Source organism: Oryx dammah, unplaced genomic scaffold, assembly GCF_014754425.2.
Source record: "Oryx dammah isolate SB20612 unplaced genomic scaffold, SCBI_Odam_1.1 HiC_scaffold_17, whole genome shotgun sequence".
Classification (NCBI taxonomy): Eukaryota; Metazoa; Chordata; class Mammalia; order Artiodactyla; family Bovidae; genus Oryx; species Oryx dammah.
This window is the reverse complement of record NW_024070201.1, coordinates 20,773,554-20,781,667: the sequence shown is the minus strand read 5'-3', so window position 1 is coordinate 20,781,667 and position 8,114 is coordinate 20,773,554. Positions and strand designations below refer to the sequence as shown.

At 40.2% G+C, this 8,114-nt stretch overlaps 1 long non-coding RNA gene across 1 annotated transcript; it reads left to right on the top strand.

Moving 5' to 3' along the window:
- Window positions 1–367: 367 nt before the first annotated feature.
- On the top strand, window positions 368–2,372 carry LOC120876251. Its single transcript, XR_005724128.1, has 3 exons — window positions 368–791; window positions 1,627–1,739; window positions 2,267–2,372. It is a non-coding gene; the product is annotated as an uncharacterized LOC120876251 (long non-coding RNA).
- Window positions 2,373–8,114: the final 5,742 nt, after the last annotated feature.

Sequence of the window (8,114 nt, the reverse complement as noted above, 5' to 3'; positions counted from 1 at the left end):
TCTGGGATGTGTTGGTTGCAGGGTGGAGCACACAGGGGTAGAGAAAGGAGTTCTCTAAGAGTGACAAGACACCAAGAGTGTGGTGGGTAAGTTGCCTGTCAAGTGGAGCCATGTCTCTGGGGGAGGAGATCAGGGCTGGGGACCCTTGAGGTGGGCCTGGCAGTAGATTTGTCAGCAGTCCACCTGGAATCTGTCAGCTCTGGAGCCTCTTTCTGCAAAGGCACTGAGCCTGTTTTCCTGATGGACCTCAGGACCAGCCTGGTGAGGAGGGGAAGGTCACTGGGAGTTCAGAGAGGAGAGCCCCTGTTTCCTTGCTCCATGCCCTGTTGTGCATGGGCACAGCCCTTCGCAGGAAACAGTGAGTCCAGCAGCGTAGAATTAGGGACAGTCTCTTGTCCTTCTATCTTCTGTTCTCTTTTGCCCTCCTTTTTGTTTTACACTTATTTTCTTTTGGTTTGCTTAAAAAAAATCTTATCTTGCACCTTTGTGTTATTATTATTATTTTTTCTGGGTTTCTTTTTTTTTTTTCGTCTCTCTTTTTGTCATCACTTTCCTCCATTCCTTATCTGCATTGCTGTTTTTCTCCTGGGCTTTGTGTGTGTGTCTGTTTTCCCGTGTTCTGGGGCGCTGTCTCAGTTTTTCAGGCTTCCTAATTTCGCCTTCCTAATTTCTCCTTTCATGTGGAGATGGGCGGGCATGGCGGGAGCCATAGGGTGCCCTTAGCAACATCATGGAAACTGATGGTGGTGACTGGTTGCCCTTTGGAGAAAGCAGGCAGGGCTGGGTGAGAGGTGAGCAACGTGGAGGCCACAGGCTCTGTAGGGACAACAAAGACCTCTCTGTCCCTTCCTCCAGACGCCTCTGCCCAAACCAGAGCAGCAATTCTGGGGACTTCTGCATTGGCCGCTAGCTGAAGCGATGGATGTTCCAGTGCTGTGGCTAGCTAGCAACTTTGGAAAACTGAATTTCCTTAGGCTGGAGCCCTGATTGGAGAAACAAGCCCCCCACATCCCTCCTGCCCCAGTTTGTAGCCTAACATTAACGAGTTTGCTTTCTACTGTTTCTATAATTGCAAAACCCTAGCACAGAGACTTAACAGCCAGATGCCGCACCTGTAGGGGTGAGGGAGCATTCTTTCTCACTTGTACCTGTAAATTCTCCTTGTGGGGCCACGTAAGTCTTGTGGCCTGGAGCAGTGAGCTCGGCTCTGAGACCCCATAGCCTTGGATGTTCCTCATGGACTTTTTAAGAGTTTGTCCTTCACTGAGTGTTTGTTGCATGTCATGCACTGAATGGTAGAACCTCCCCAGATCCCAGACGAGGAAACAGGGTCAGAGGGATGAGCAACATGATCAAGATTACTGAGCAGGTACATGCAGGATTAGGAATCAAAGTTTCATAAATCCCTTACTCTTAACTATTATAGTTATCTCCCTGATCTTTTATAGCAGACACTTTCAAACTTTTTAGACTTCAACCCACAACTAAGAAATTCATCTTACACATTCACATACTATAACAGTATTTATATGCTTATAGAATAAATTTTCGTGGAACAATGTACGCCTATGCGTGTAACATGTTCTGAAATTTTCTGTTCCATCTTTTCCATCTCGTATTATTTAGGAAAAATCTATGTTGATTGGGAGTCGCTGAGATAATTTAATGATCCGCTGATGAGTTGTGACTAAAATTGGAAAATCCTGGCTGTGAGACCTGCAGACCCACTTGTCAGAGCTGTGCTTGAACAGCACATGCCATTGTGTGTGGACTGAGTGTGCTGTCTGCTGTGCTGTGGGCATGTGTGGGGAGGCTGGGGCACTGCAGATACTGACTGGAGAGTGGTCTGTAAACACTGGGGTTGCCGGAACCCCGAGAAGAAGCTGCCTGGAGGGGAGGAGGAACTGCAAATTAGGCTAATGACAGCTTGTGTGCCTCGGACTGGGAACTCTTCTTTCTTGCTGGGGGCATGTGCTGTGCTTAGTCATTCAGTCGTGTCCAACTGTGTGTGACCCCATGGACTGTAGGCCTCCAGGCTCCTCTGTCCATGGGGATTCTCTAGGCAAGAATACTGGAGTAGGTTGCCATGCCCTCCTCCAGGGGATCTTCCCAACCCAGGGATCAAACTCAGGTGTCCCACACTGCAGGTGGATTCTTTACCATCTGAGCCACCAGGGAAGGCCAAGAATACTAGAGTGGGTAGACTATTGCTTCTCCAGGGGATCTTACCAACCCAGGAATCGAACTGGGGTCTCCTTCATTGCAGGTGGATTCTTTACCCACTGAGCTACTCTCAGGGTTACCTGCTAAGTGTCTGCCCTGAGGTTCTGATCATCCCTTTGGCGTTTTTAATAAAAGACTGAAAAATAAAATGTTGTGGACTTTAACAGTTTCTCTTGCCTCAAAATGTAACACAGGGTCCTGATGTTTGGATGTTTAAAGGGATCTCTGAGGTACTGAGACAAACTTGGTGTGTTTTTCAAACATCCCTGCTGGTGGTCGTCTGGCCTAGGCTCCCTCTACCCTTGGGATGAGCTGTAGGCCTGTAGATGAGTCTTGAGGAAATGGGAGCTCACTGCATGTCAGGCAGCCTGTTCCACTGCTGTAAATATAACGATCACTGGCTGAGCCAAAATCCAATGTGTTGTGTTAGTCGAGCACCATCTACGTGCTTGGCCTGGTATCAAGCACCAGCAATACAAAGGCAGAGAGTCCTGCTTTCTGCCATCAACTGCTTGGTGAGTAATGCGGATTACCTGTTCTCCCACTTCCACATTGCTGCTCCTTCATTATGGGTCTGTCCAGCACATTCATTGGTTCATTCATTCATCCAACAAGTGTATAATGATGACCTGCTTTGACCAGGCCCAGAGCTAAGCCTGAAGAAGTTATCACACTTCCTTCCACTCCTACTGCAAACCTTTTCTTTTTGAGGTCCACCATCCATAGTTCCTCTAAGCCTTCATGTATTGCAATATTTCAGATCTCTGAGCCACTGACCTTAAAAACTCTTGGTCCTTGACTGTCTTGAAGTCCTGTAACACCAGAATAATGGGAATAGAATACATTTCTTTTTAAAGTTTTAAGCTGAATATTTTAACTGAAAAGTTTTGGCAGGCTTTCGTATGCAAATAACACTGCAAAGCATTGTATTTTTCCCCCAAAGTAGGAGATTTTATTAAATTACACACATTTGACACATGGATATGGAAAGACTTTCAGTATAAGAAAAAGAAGGAGTTTATTCCCTCTAAATTTGACTATGCCTATAAAGTCTCTTTATTAATGCAACATTCTTTTGTCATTCTTACTGAGGAACACTGTTACCAAACCTTGTGTGTAATATCAAGTTCTAAAAGTATGGAGGAAACAAGTACTTACTGGGACCAGTGTGAATACTTGGTCCATATGAAAATGACCAGGAAAACTATTATACGAAGGTTATTTAATGATTTGTGGTAAGTCAAAGTCTTTCCATAAAACAGATTCCAAGTTTTTACTTTAAGAGACTTCCATGGGGAATGAGCATTTGATAGTTTATCATTTAGGAAGATACCATCAAATTCTTCTTGAAAAGTTCATCTTTTACTTAAAACGTTTTTATTATGCAACAGTTAAGACATACAAAAGCATTAAGATTACCATGATAAAAGCCTATGAATATATTATCAAGGTTAAGATATATTATCAAGGCTAAGAAAAAATAATCGCTCATTTATGTTTAATTTTTTGGATTTTTCTACCTAAGATATTTGGTTAAGAGAGAAGGCTATTGATTTTCCTAATGTGAAGAGCTAATTCTTAGATATTATTTGTTTTATCCACATTTTTTCCCTTCAGAACTTGGACATTTTTTACCTCTTTTCCTTTTGGCTTGTAATATACTGACAATTGCATATCACAAACCCACATATCTTATTTATCAGGAATTATGAATAAAGGACACTTTAATATCAAAGATCAAATAAGTCATGGTCTTATCATTTACAAATAAATATAAAAGATTTTCTTATTATTTAAATCTGATCTTTAGGGTTTCTAATTCCTAATCTATTTATCGTGTTTGTTTTAATCACACCAGATATAATACCAAACACTGAGTAACTTTTATTTCTAAGAATTCTTAGTAATAATTACAGTCTACATAGATCCTAAATGAATTCATAAAGCATTTTCTGTGCTACTTCAAAGGTTCAGTAATTTTCCTTGTTAAAGACATTTAAAAATACAAAATTAATCATCTTAAATATATTACCAGTAAAACTCAATATCCAGTACACTAAGTTAAACATTAAACCTGGTGAGGATTTTCTTATACATCAGAACTGTCATCCACAGTGTTGGGATCTAAGTTGTTATTCATCTTTGTGGTATCATTTTTGCTCAATTTAACAAAGACTAACGGAACAACTACAGCCTGCTGGACACTAAGCCAGCTTCTGAGGACACAGAATTGAAACAATGAGGAGTCTTTTCCTTGATGAGTCTAGTTAGAGAAGCCTCTTTAGCCAGAGGGTACAATTTTGCAATTAACCCCTCAAGAGTCAGCATTTATCGAGTATGTATATAAGATGAACAGGTTAATATTGTTTTCAATGGAAGGGCTGCCTGATAAAGAACTTAATGACAGAATGTAAAGAATGAGTATAGGGACTTCCCTGGCAGTCCAGTGGTTAAGAATTCACTTTGCCATGCAAGGGACATGTGTTTGATCCCTGGCTGGGGAACTAAGATCCCACATGCTGCTGGGCAACTAAGCCAGGGTGCCACAACTGAGCCCGCACGCCTAGAGCCCGGGCTCTGCAACAAGAGAAGCCATTGCAATGGGAGGCCCGTGCAGCACAGCTAGAGCAGCCCCACTTGCTGCACCCAGAGAAAGCCTACACACAGCTAGTAAGACTCAGTGGAGCCAAAATAAAACGGAGTACATAAAAAATTTTTAAAAACAGTATAATTTTAGTAATTTTTAATTTTTTTTTGGTAGAATGACTGTAATGTAATGTGACTTAAATCTTGGACACCAATTGTTATTTCAATTCTTTAAATATAACTGATGTTTTATTTTTATGAATGTATTATTTAGATTTACGTAGTAAAAATGAATCACAGAGAAACTACTAATACCTTTATACACACACACTCATATATATACATGCAAATATTTATTTTACTATTGGGGTTAGTAATTCTTTTCCCTTTGTGGAATTTTCTGTACAATAAGTACTCTAGTACTAAAATCTCCCCCTTTTCCACTAGAGTGCCATCATATTGTATTAAATATTAACTGAGATGTAGCAAGTCATAATGCTCATTTACAAGAAGTTATTAAATAAATGAGGTAAAGCTATTGTTTTCTTCTCTCATTATTTGGGATTTGTATAGTATTAGAAATACAAACACTTTCAACTACATACTATAATATCTGTATTTAGTGATTTATAGGCAATCACCTCTATTTTAGTTTTTGCATGGGCAAAGTTTGCTTTCCATTTTTTGTGGACATTGTCCTCTAGGGAGATAGCTTGAACTTGATATCATCATCTCTGCTTACTTACTTTGTTTATTTTAAAATTGTTATTGGAGTATAATTTATTTACATTATTGTGTTAGTTTCAGGTGTACAGCAAAGCGAATCAGTTATACATATACATATATGCACTCTTTTTTAGATTCTTTTCCCAATAGGTCATTACAGAGTATGGAGTAGAGTTTCCTCTGCTATACAGCAAGTTCCTATTAGTTATTTATTATATATATAGTAGGGTGTGTATGTCAATCCCTCTCCTTAGTAGGGTGTATATGTCAATCCCTCTAATCTCTGCTTATTTCACATCTTAAGGGACCTAAAAGGGATGGTGTTTTGAACTTAAGCTCTTAAATTTTCTCTCACTTCCCCAGGAAAGCTGTGAGTCTGAGAAGAGCAGGTTTAATAAGGAGAGGGAAAGGAGAAGGTGTATTATTATTATTTTTTTGACATTGTGCATTATTACAAAAAGGCACAGTTAGTCTCTGGAGTGCTCTAGGAAACAGAGTACTTGAATGGGAAATGGAATAGGGAAATAGAATTAACTTCCCTGACATAAGTTTATATCTTGGTTTCACTTTTTAACAAGTATTGTAAATTCCCAGAGCAATAAAACAGAATTCAATGAAAATATATGCAGTGTAGCAATACACTGTCAAGCTAAATAGAATTCTTAAAAATTATTTACTGTATGGAATTATTACTACCATTCCCCATTCCACTTGACCTTTTAGACTGGAGAATTGAAAAGGACACAGCCTATGGGCTGGTGTGTGTCTCCTTTTTTATAAATTAAATTTCCCAAACACTATGAAGGGACTTGGATGCTCTAAAAAGGATGTAGACACCACTGGTCACTGAGCTCTACTTATCTGAGAGCCAGGTTATGAGAAGAAGGACATGACAAGTGAGCAGAAAGCAGCAAACCAAGAGAAATAGCATGCCCAATATTTAGTGTTATAATCAAATCAAAATTAGAGTTACAGGAACATGTATTTATGATTTACACATACATTTATAATATCTGTGTTGCGTGATACTTGGTAACACACAGAAGTAGTAGATGACTATAATTATTATCAATTTTATACAGTCGATCTAGAAAAGTGACTTTAAGACCCTTCCTTGTGAAGGCTCCAGGTGTGAGGCTGGATGTCAGATGGCTCTGCCAAAGATATTGGTCATCAGGACTAAGTTCTCCAGTTAGATCAGACTTCAGAAGGGTAGCTCCCTCTCCTGTTGTAGAAACTACCCCGTTCCATGGTAGCTCAAAGTGAATACTGAGCAAAGTAAAGATTAGGCTGTGGGAAGGAGTGTGGGAGGAAGGAGTAGCTAGGGGACCTGGGAGAGTGTGGTCCAGCAGCTGAGGACCACCAGTACTCCTTCCATCACTGTCTGTTCCTCTGAGGATGCTCTCCCAGGAGTGAGGTGAGGAGTGTGAGTAAAAGAGGCTCCTATTCAAGCATTTCTGTGGGGATGCCACAAATCAGGAGTGTGTTTGCTCAACCAGAATATACTCTTGAATGCCCAGAGAAGGAGGAACATCAATTATTCACTTCTAAGTGTGAATTACTATCCGTTTTTGACTTTCTAGACTTCTAAACAGAGCATGGGACCCTGTCACAGAGGATGTGGTGGAAACTGTTTTGAGTGGCTTTGGGCCCCTAGGAGATGGAGGGAAAAAGCATTGGATTGGGAGAAACCTGAAGGGTTAGAAAATGTGGTGAAGGGAATAAAGAAAGGAAGGTGGTAAGAAGACAAAAGGAAGATTCTGGGTGTAACCTGTGGAGTTTGACACAGGCTTTGCAAAGTTAAAGTGTGTGCAGGGTGTTTATGATGGGCTTGGCCTGCAGACAGGCATGGTACTTGGTGGGAGTTACTGTGAGAGCTTAACTGGCAAAGGAATCCAAACCAATGAGACTTATATGAGACAGATTGATGCTTCAAATATCAGTTTCTTCATTTATACAAAGTAAGACCTATATATTTCTGGCCAATGAGCCACCAGCAAGGTCTCTCTTCAAATAGAAAGTGTGCGCACATCTGACACTATGTCCTTCAGAGCCCCTTTGCTTCTGGTGTTCTTGCCGACAGTCTAGGCCTGCTGTCTGTGTTTTCCTTATAATGCATGCATTCTTATTTGATTATAGAACATCCATTTTACTAATCTGCTCTGATAACTGTTGGTGTATTCCATCAGAGAAACAATATCTAGCTTAACTGATCAAAGAGGCCATTGGTCAAAGAAAGTTTTTGGCCTTTATTGTTTTGGGGATTAGCCTAATTTTTGGACATCCTGGGCTTTCGTGCAGAGTCAAAACCATGTAGTTATGAAGCCATAATGTCCTGGCTTCATCCTACTTGAATGACAATAAAGCATTTTTTATGGCATCACATTTGTTACTTGCAAGTTATTATTTGTTATTTGCAATTCCCTGTAAGGTGAGAAATGTATGTAATATTTCACACTTTATAAAGTCACATGCTATAAAGTGCATTTTGTAGGGTATCTATTTTATACCCTACACATTCTCTCTTATTGAGGAACACACATAGTACATAACTAAGAAAAATTAGACAGGAAAATCAG